The sequence below is a fragment of the Bidens hawaiensis genome, unplaced genomic scaffold (genome assembly GCF_021521415.1).
Source record: "Bidens hawaiensis isolate Kalapana, Puna unplaced genomic scaffold, B.hawaiensis_p1.1 tig00031786_1, whole genome shotgun sequence".
Classification (NCBI taxonomy): domain Eukaryota; kingdom Viridiplantae; phylum Streptophyta; class Magnoliopsida; order Asterales; family Asteraceae; genus Bidens; species Bidens hawaiensis.
Genome location: NW_027495375.1, coordinates 78,008 through 89,646, shown reverse-complemented (window position 1 = coordinate 89,646; position 11,639 = coordinate 78,008).

Below are 11,639 nucleotides of genomic sequence, written 5' to 3'. Positions count from 1 at the left end.
CATAACTTGGAGCTTAAGTTTTGTTAATTTAATCGAAAATAGGAAAGAATTGGCAAAACTAGTCCCTGTAGTTCCCGAAAATTCGATTTTTAGCCGTTTTAAGGCGAAATCAAGGTTTCTAAGAGCTATTTGGCATAATTGAAAGTTATGAAAGTACAAAATAAGTTAAAACAAGTTAAATACCAATAAATACAAGTTTTAAATAGTTCGAAAGATCCGAATTTCATTCTCGAATCGGTTTAAACTTAAACGAATACAAATACGAAAAATTCGAGATGTTACAGCAACATAATTTATTATGCACCGACTTTAGACATTTGTCAACTTGTGTTTCAAATTAACACGCATTATAGTATTTTTTTATTATTATTATTTGAAAAATAAATGATTTAAACGAAGGCAATAGGCCCTAAAGTTGTGTCATGTATTAAAACTTAATAAAGTAATAAATAACACTTGTTTTGCATGTCAACCTTGTTTTAGTTTTTATATTTTGTAAAACAAATGATACATCACTCATAACATGTTTAAACACTAATCTACCTATTCTAATAAAGTAAACTAACTGTGGATATATGTCAGTTTGTGGTTAAGTCTCACAATTTTTTCCCCTCCAAACTAATAATTATGTTATAGATCAATAATTATTTACTTTTCTTTTACACTTCATTTATATTATATATATAACGTTATTAAATTATTCACTTTCCTTTTAACTCTATTTTATTATATATACTATACATTTTTATAAAAATAAACATTCTTATAATTTATAAATATATGCTTTAAATCTATCTATTTATTTTTTTCAGTTAATTTTACTAAACTATATATATGTTAAAATGTAATAATATACACCATTCACTTTCATATATAATAAAAGAGTTAGGTTATAATAGGAAGTATAGTTTTTGTAGGAATGATAGGAAGTAATCTTATCCATTGATTTTGAACATGGAGGGGTGAGATTAGTTTAACAGGAAATCAAGTGTGAACACATTTATTGACTTTCTCTCTCCACATGCAAGGCACATGCCAACTTCCCCCATCATTTTAAAACGTCCATAACTTTTTTTACGACCCTTTTTTTTAAAATACAAATTCACTATAATAACGAGTGTGTTTTTATCTTTTATATGAGTACCATATTACTATAAAAATTTTAAAAAAAATTAGTGGATTTTTTACAAATTGTGTTTTACCAAAATTGTGTTATACAATAATATTTTTCATTATGTTTTTTTGTCATTATGTTTTTTCCATTGTGTTTTTTACATCGTGTCATACAATTATGTTTTTTATTGTGTTTTATCATTGTTTTTTTTTTCATAGTGTTTTTTTCCATTGTGTTTTTTACATTGTGTTTTTCATAGTGTTTTTCATTGTGTTTTTTTCGGCGGCCGTTTTCCATTGACTTTTTTTCGGTGACTTTTTCGGTGATTTTTCCGCGAAATTTCTCGGGGATTGTTTTCCGGTGACTTTCCGACGACTTTTCCGGTGAATTTTCCATAGACTTTTCCTGCGAGGTGGTGGCGGTGGGTGACGGTTGTGGTGGCGGTGGGCGGTGGAGTGGTGGTGGTTGTAGGAGATGAGTGAAGATGTAAGTGTGTTTTATGTAAGTGGGTTTTTGAAATTAATGTAAGTGGGTTTTGAGATCAAATTAAGTGGGTTTTGATATAACAGCGTTAGACAAAAATACCCTCCTTACTAGCCTTTTTAGAAAAATCAAACTTATTATTTGAACATAACACTATAATAAAGTTTATCATAGTCAGTTTCTCGGTCATTTTTATCAATGATTGTTCAGGTTTTTTGTGGGACTTAAAGTTGATTGTTACGAGTCAAAAGTTGGTAAATATATTGTGTGGTACAAGTTAATTACATTTAGGTCAAAATTTGTTACATGTCAAAAATGGGTCATATGAGTATTTTTTAAAGTCGAGAATGCAAATAGATTTATCACCAAATTTGTTACAGGTTCAAAGTTTTGACTTCAACATGTCAAAAAAATAAAAAGTTAGAATTTTTAAACGTGATTTAGGTTTCGAATTTGTTTTTAATGACATTTTTGGAAATAATGAAAAAATTCGGGATTTGGCTAATTGATTATTTTTCCCACAACTATTAAAATTTAAGAAAAGACGGCGAACACTTGCGACATGCTACCTCCAGATCTATCAATGCTTCTAACTTTTATCAAATTTAAAACATTTGTGTCAGCATTGACTTTTCCTTTAATGGTGATTAAAATGTAGTGTGTGAAACATGTTATACAAAATTATGCTCAAGTGAAACAAAACATTCACAAAATTAAACATGTTAACATATTATTTTTATGTGTTGTTATTATGGCAAAGTCGAAAAGTCCCCTCAAAATTATAAAAATCATTTTCATGGTGTAGCTCAGGACTATTATTGTATGAAAAGTTTTTTTTGAAATTGGTTCATAATCAAAATTCTCTCAATTATATATATATATATATATATATATATATGATACTGAGAATCAAATTTCCAATAGATGGATCATTCTCAAGTATGTTTTTGCACCAACGTTATTATTATTATTATTTTATTTTTTTAATTAAGTTCATTTAAAAAAAAACATTTTTTGATATAAATAAAATCAATTTTTGTACACATAATATAGATATAAGCATAGATGTAATCATTTTCCATATACAATATGCACTTGTTAGCTTTTTTTATAACTTTTTTATTTGGATCGTCTCGTGTGTTACACGGGATCTAAAGCTAGTATTTAATATAGATATCAAAACAAGGATCATAGACATTTAGGAAAAACTTGACATACCGGTCATCCATATGTCTTTTACAAACCCGCCCCTCCCGACACCGGTTTTGATACGGACTCTCGACTCATAACTGATGGCTACAATGCCTTCGGCTTGAGCACCTTAAATACCACCCGATATTTCACTTCCTAAAGTAATGATCGCGCTGGTTGGTGAAATGCACGTGGATCACAAATTGTTGGGTTGGCATCCCGTACGCGAGTCCCAACCACTCTTCACGGCTATAACATCGTCCCCACTCTTCACGGCTATAACATCGTCCCCTGACACATGGTGTATTTGTAATTTGTGGGAGAATCTGAAACAAAGGTTTCAAGTCGAACAGGTTGGTTGACTTTGAAATTTATGCTTGGTGAAATCTCATATTTCAAAAAATAAAATGAATAAGATTGGGTAAATTCTCTAAATCTTGTCACAAAGTCAACCAAAAAAAATTGGGAACTACTCTAAATCCCTGTCACAAAATACAAAAAGGTATAAAATGACTTCTCATTTCTGCAACTTTAATAATCGCAAGGCACATTTGAGGAATCAAAGTAATTTTAAGGTTATTGAAAAGTATAATCAAAGAACCGTCACTTAAAAAGTAAAAAAAAAATAATAAATAAATAAATGTTTAACCAATTTAATTCACTAAATCATTACACTTGAGATCTAGCATGGCGACATCAGTAATGAAAGATGTCCGAAAGCAAACTTGACCCGTACTCTGATTCAAAATTAACCGAAATAGTTATTCCAATACTGCCCCTAATGACTTGAAATCAACCTTTAGCCCGTATTCTGATCCACCCCCTCCCTCTTCCCAATTTGCAACCCGTTTTGTCTTGTAACTAAAAGATATCGTGATATTGGAAAAGTGAAACTTAAAGCCCGTAACCCATTCTGTCACGTTAACCCGTAAGTAATGGTAACTCAATAATCCCATTAGCATATAATCTTGATCCAAAAAAATACGCAGAAAAATGTTTATACAACAAAATATTGCTTACAAATTGGAGACTTTTTACCAAGCATATTGAATATGCCATGCAACTACCACACACCTATAATAAAAAGCTTAAATCGGCATGTTTGAATCTGATAGATTTCATTAACATGACCCAAATCGGACTGTTGATGGGCAAACTGGTCGAAGCTTTTAATTTTTAGTCAATGATCTTAAATTACCTTGCTATTTTCCCTAGATACATAATAAGAATAAAAAATATATAAAATTTACTTATAAAATTATCAAAAGGTTAAGCAAAAAATATTCAAAATTAATAGTAACAAACAAATTCAACTTCAACTCCAGTCTCCAGCTAACTTTTCTGGCGTAGACTTTATAAATGTTAAATTATAGTTGTGAAGATGTTCGCATTGATCTAACTAATTGTGAATGAATAGTAAAAGACATATTAATCATGCATGGAATGCATCCCATCCCATAATGACCACAACTCAAATCCCCAATGTCCTTAATATCATCATTACATTATTCATTATTAGTATAATTAAAAAGTCACATAACATTCACCTAGTTGCAGTTTAAGAGCATAAAAAACAGTATACATTTAAGCTATTAAGAACATATGATGTAACAAGCATACCAGATTTGGAGCAGCCCAGCCAACAACACACAAAATGGTCGACTTTTTAAAGAAGGTTAATTTTATATTTCTAATGCATCTTGATAGTAGGTTAAATATACCATCGTTAGTAGCCCGATTGGCAAAATCCAAAAAAACCCGAATCGAACCCAAAAACTGAAACAGAATCGCCTTGAAAAATCAAAAATAAAATAAAACAAAATACAACTATGTGTTTATGTTCCTCAAATCTTGTATACGTATCACTTAGTGTTCTGAAACCAAGCTATCATATGCAATAATCCATTTTACACTTTTGCAGCCTTATTAAGCAATACTCTTGTTAGCTTTAAAGAATTTATTAGCATCAGAATCAAAGATTTATGACAGGTTAAAAGACCGATGTATTTAAACTTTTAGTTATTAATTAGTGTAAAGCAATTGACCTGTGCAGGAGTCAAATCAAATGACGGGCGAGAATTGTCTTCGGTTCCTTGAGCACGAACACACGAAAGGCCTCTACCAAGCCATGCAGATGATCGTACAACACCGTTGGCTGTAATTAAAGAGATATAATGCGTAAATGGGTTTCTAAATTTTAAAAAACTATAACCTTACCCGAAGAGGTGTAAACTATAAAGAAGTATTCTTCTGTCCAATATATTTTTTCTGATGACTCTTCTAAAAATTGGTTTGCTAATAATGAAAATTTCAAAAGTTAGGTTGTAATCAAAGTATTTCTTAAATGTGGTTTTCCACGATCAATGGCTTCAAGAATGATTCAATAACTTGCAATTGTAGCAAACTTTTTCTTGAGCCTTCCCTTTCTCTTTATAGACCTGTGGTTTGAATTTAAAAGAAAAGAAAAATTAATTATTTTGTTAACCAGTTAAGAGTACAAATTAAACACGTATTGTTTAAACAATCACCTAAAAACACATCTCATTTAAAAAACCAAAATTAACATAGAATCTACAAACTCGTATAAAATAAGAACACATCTCATCCGTTGCAAACACGTGACTTGCCGAATGTAAAAACAAATTAGGTTAGAGAAACTGAGTACTTAAGTGCACGAAGAACTACAAATAATGGATATGCACACAGTGCTGGCCCAACTATTTTAGGGGCCTAAAGCGGATTAAATTATACGGGGCCTTTTTTCAAAAAAAATATACTTTTTTCCTTACAAAACTAACACTTCGAAATATGATGAAATCAGCAAATTAGATTTTATATGGAACATTGTATTAGTTACTTCAACACAAATTCGACCACTTAACATAAGCCAACTAATGAACATAGCGGATTCAACTGAGGAAAAAATAATCCAAAAATCAACCAAAACAGAAATCAAGCATAATCAGACGAAAATCAAGCATGACTTTAATTAACAACAGGAAAAAAAATGAAACCTTGAATCGTGAAAATGAAAATTGAAAGATATAATAAAATAAAAATCAAATTTTTGAAACCTTGACTCATGAATGTTCACAGGTTGTGAGTCGGAGTGTCGATAAATTTTGAAACTGTTGGTGTTTTTTGTCTCATCTCTCAAAATCAAACTCGATGATGTATATCATAGAAAATAACATAATATTCTTAGGAAGAAATAATCAAAAGAACCAACATGATAAAGTTTTTTTTTTCTAATCAAATATAGAACAAGGTATTCGTTAAAGGTGGTATTACCTTCATGCATTTTATACATTGTTTCTTTGCTGCATTATTAGGGAATAATTTTTCAATAAAATATACAGACAACATGAAAAGGTAGGTCCCAGCAGAGCCCAGTTGGACCCGCAAGACTCATCTCAAAGAGGGACGTCTGCGCAGTTGAACCCGCAAGACTCACCTTCAACAGGGACGTCTGCGCAAAGGCTAAACTCGCAAGACTCACCTTGAAGAGACGTCTGCGCAGAAACCAACTGGATCCGCAGGACCCACCATGCTCAGAGACGTGACGTCCTTACGCGCAGTACGCAAGCTGTTCCCGCAGGAAAAGCCTCCCAATGGTCGACGTACTCCGCCTGTTCCCGCAGCAACGGATACTAGCCATCAGGGAAGGCTACCCGCGCAGCAAGGCTACACGCACAAGGCACTTAACTCTTAAATAATTCAGTAATGTCACCTGAAGAAGGAGTGAGCAAGCCGGGAACACTCCCGCACAAAGCCGGGAACACTCCCGCACAAATGAGCCAGTCCGTACGATACTGGAGGATCTTTTGTACTGTACCTGACGAGGTATGGACAAAAGATCTGACCAAAGATACGACAGCTCACTGACAACAGTATGACGAGCAGCACACTCTTGTACTGTATGTCACTATCAGCCGCTGCCTACTCACCAACCTGTCGGAGGACGTGCATAGCCTGCAGTTGGTGGAACAGGAATAGTACACAGCCGGCCTGGTCACTATCAGCCGCTGCCTATCCACCAACCACCAGCATGGCACGTGCGTAGCCCACAGTTGGCAGAACAGGAATACTATTCAGTCGGCTGTACCTGCTTGGAAACCTACCTTCGGCTATAAATACTCCAACACCTTGGAATGGTATGGACACATTACATTACCTTATCACATCTTATCTTTTCTAGCAATCTCTTAATATACACTTATATTCAAGAGCAATCTAGTCTGACTCTCACGCCGGAGGGTGGTCACAAGGAGGTACCCCCCTTCTAAGTAACGAGCTCACGGTGTCTGTTTTGCAGGTCACCAGAAGAACCATCTTTGCCGGACATAACCCTTTGTGGAAAACATCTATTTAACCCCCAGATTATCTGTAATCTGCCCGGGGTCAATTAGTGTTTCTTCACAACACAACATTTTATATCTAGTCTAGAAATAAATGTGAACCACTAGAAAATTATATTACAATGTAATTTTAGATGTAAATAAAAGAAGTAGGAAAATTCACTGAAATGGGATAAAAAGCATTGCCAATAGGATTCGAACCTGTCTCCGTGAGAAAAAAAAGGCACGCCTACCATAAAAATACAAAACAATCATTTGATAAGAATGAAGACTACGTAATAATATGAACATTAAATATATGAACTTTTATTTTAAAAAAAAGGGTCTTTAAATTTTGGGGCCTAAAGCTAGGGCTTTAGTTGCTTATAGCACTAGGCCGGCCCTGTATGCACATGAGAGGGCCGGTTAGTTGGTAACAACCGCCGATGAGTGGGGAAGATTGAAAAAGTGATGAGTATGAGACACGAGCAAAAAATAAACATAAAAGTCTATAAACGAACACAAACAATAAATATTGTTCATTAAAAAAATAACTTAACTAAAAGTAAAAAAACACAAAAAAAAACATTTAGATAAAAGTTAGATACGTTACTAGCGTCACATTATATCAAGCTAACTAATTTAAAATCAGTTAAAATTTTGACCGTTACTTCAGAAAAAATATATAAATGAAAGTTCAAAACTTGTATTATTACTATATATATTTTGAAACTTTGGTGCCGCAAGACCTTATTAGGCCACCCTGCGTCACCTTAGTAGTGAAAAAGATTTTATGTTTTTTGTTTTGATTTTTTTGTTATTGTTTTGTTTAAGTACCAGTACCGTAATGAAAACCAACCAAATGTCGATTTTCTTTGTTTTAGTTTCGGTACTGTAAAGAGCGTGAGGAAAACCGCCCGAATTTACATAGACTGATCGCCTTAACGCCCGGGATTAACAACGGCCGGGTTTTTTCCAACGCTTGGGTTTTGCTGATCAACGCTGCCTCATTGGTCCACCTTAATTTTTATAACTTTTGTTTTATTTTTGGTTTTTATACCGATACAAAAACGCGCATAACCAAAACTGACTGAATTCACATTGACTTACTATTTCAATGCTTAGATTTTACCACTGCCCGATTTCTACTAACCTATCCCAACACAACGTGTCAGGTAGAAAAGTTGTTGTATATATAGTTATGTGTCAATTACAATTTTAAATACACATTTTAATAGAATAAAAGGAGACATGATTTGGTGGAGTTGTGTTATGTGGGGCCTCCCATGTGTGAAACCGAACACAGTCAATTCCAACTATACTTTAGTTTACCGCGGCCCCATTGGTCAACTTGCACGAATCATCATTTATATTCCGAGCTTCTATACTTTCACAGTTTCACCCAATGTTTGTAAGACCGCCCACTTTGGGCTTCAAGGATGTGAACGGCGACAAAGGGGGCGATTTCGGGAGGGTTACATCACGATGAAGGGGTAACGTGGGGGATTTGGTGGGCCATTCTCATCTTCATGACCGTTCAATTTAAAAAAAAAAAAATTAATTTAATTAATCTATTTAAATCCATAAAATCCATCGTCCTCCTCACACATTTTCTTATCCAAACACATACATTTTCTTTCAAAAATTCTCAACATCTCATAAAAATAATCCCTAACACAAACCCGAACCTGTGGGACCCCTCTCAAATTTGGTGGAGTAGTTTGCTTGCACCTAATCCTTTATTTGCCAACCAACAAGGTTATCGACCCACAATGCCACCTCCGCAAACGCCAAAAACGTTCTCTGATATGTTACTACGACCGGGAATGCCACATACGTCCCCAGTAATGCCATTTATGTCTTCAAAATTACCCAAACCCCAATTGCCCGAAACCCAAGTAGCTCATACCACGCCAAAAAAACAAAGTCATTAAAAAAACCTCAAGGTGAAACAAGCAAAACTAAAATTAATCGAAAGAAGTGGGAACCAGAAGAGGAGGTTGCGCTGGCACGTACGTGGATTGACTTGTCCGAAGACTCGATCGAAGGTAACGGGAAACCTTTCCCTGTGTTTTGGGCAACTATTCGTGAAAAGTTCTATGAATTAATGGGTCGAGGTAAATACCACAACGGCGAAGCGGTCTACAACAAATTGAACGCAAACAAAAGTAACCAACTTCGTCAACTTGTACAACCGATGTGAAACAAGTGGTAGAAGAAGCGACATGAGCGATGCCAACGTTATGGAGTTCGCCTTAAAACAATACCAAGCCAAAAATAATACCGATTTTAATATGTTGGAAGCTTGGAGGATAAGCATAAGCTCACTAAAGTGGGCGCCCGTCCCGCCACCTTTTTCGTGACCGTCCAAACGGTCAAAGACAACGTCTACTTGGCTGATCAATCGTCGTCTCAAGCCACGTCGAATGCTCGTTATCAATTTAACTTAAATGATGAAGATCCCGATTTTTCGTTTTGATGAACCGGTTAAGTTAGAACGCCCGGTTGGAAGAGATAAAGCCAAGGCGGTGGCGAGAGGTGAGGGTCTTCGTCTAAAACGGCTTCCTCGATGAGTTCCAAAGTGAGCTTACGATTTGACAACTTGGAGCTTTAACTTTTCGAGATTGTCAATGTTAAAAATGAAACAAAGGAGGAAAATAAAAGGATGCACGAAGAGAGGAAAAAAATGTACGCGGAATATAAAACGATGCATGATGAGAGAAAAATATGCGATTGGAACAGGAACGAGAAAAGGATATAACGTTCCTCGCAAATGATCTATCTCATCTACAACCGAATGTGCGGGCTTTTTTAGAAAAGAAAAGGGAAAGAATCCTAGCCAAATACGCGAATGAGGACGAAGAGAAGGCTGAGGACGTGAACAATGACATGAATGATGACGAGGACAATGAGTATTAATTTTATTTTAGTTAATTAAGTAGGTTATTTTATGTTTTTAATTGGGTTGTATGGTTTTTTTTAGTTTAATTATTGTTATTTTCCTTTTTAATTTATTAAAAAAAGAGAGTTTAAAGCCCTCGGAGAAACAAACCACATAGAGGCAACATTGGGAGAGGCTTTGTTGCCCCCAATGCTCACATGACAGTGGCGTTGCATGATGGAGGGGTTCCCCCCCCTTTCACAGAGGATAGTCTAACAATGTTTATTATTGTTTCCATTTTAAAAGGAGATATGTCAATATGTCTCACCTCAACTGGTTAAAGTGACACATTTAAAGACTTTAACTTAAAAATAAAGAGGTGTTGGATTTAAGTCATAGTTGGGGGACACAAAATAGGGGGCTTCAGCCTAGGTCAGAGGGTTTTTTTATCTATGATTAATTTTTTTTTGAATGTGGAATGAAAATGATCAGAAGGGTCACTGATCTATTAGCGATCAAAATGGTCATTTTCAAAAAAAAAAAAGGAAAAGAAGAAGATATACGGTTTTTTTAATATAACAAAATGAGAATATTGGATGACGTTGTATCTTGAACAAAATTTGTTGATTAAAACAAAATATGCCAAGACAACATATGTATCCATTTGTCACACAAGTAATAGAATTTGAAATGCTTTTTCTGATTATTCTTCGGAAAAAAGAATGAAAATTTAGGGAAGAAACTAAACAAAAGAAATACAAGTCTAGTACTCAATAAGCAAAGTTTATGGAAATTAAATATTAGGGTTGCCCAAACTGCTCATTGCTTATTTGAAAATTGCTTGAAAAATGCTTGTTGAATTTCGGTTCAGTTTGGAAATGAGTCATTCGGCTCGGCCCGGTTTGAAAACAAGCCAAGCACGAGCAAAGCCTCGCTCGGTTCGGTTCGGTTTGTTTTTGCTTGAATTATTTTTTATTATATATATATATATATATATAAATAAAAAATAATTCAAGCAAAAACAAACCGAAATATATATATATATATATATATATATATATATATATATATATATATATATATATTATGTGTATAGGATTAGTTTCATTTGAGAACTCAAAAAAAGTTAAGAACTTTTAAAAACTTTTAAAAACCAAATATTTTTTTTCACTTTTTTTATATATTAACATTATTTTAGACTTGTTTTATCATTTTTGACAAAAAAAAAAAATTTTGATTACATATATAAATCACAAAGTTACCATATGTAAAATTTATCTGATAAAAAATTTACATATGTGTAAAAAAACATAGATATATGTAAAAAACTAATTTTCATAATTGTAATCGTAAATATAGATATCAAAAGTGATAAAACCACACTCAAATAGCATTACATACAAATTTTTTTATAAAAAACGTTATTTATTAAGAGTTCCTTCAAATTCTTAAATAATTTAAGAGTTCTATAATATAAATAAGTATTTTTTTAAAAGTTTTTGGAATTTCCCTCTTTTGTGTTGACTTTAAAGTTCAATTTTAAACTCTAGCTACTCGTTTTATATTTGTTTTTTTTTTGGGTTATCTTTGAGTTTTTGATATTTTAGGGTTGGAAGTCTAGACATTTTGGAAC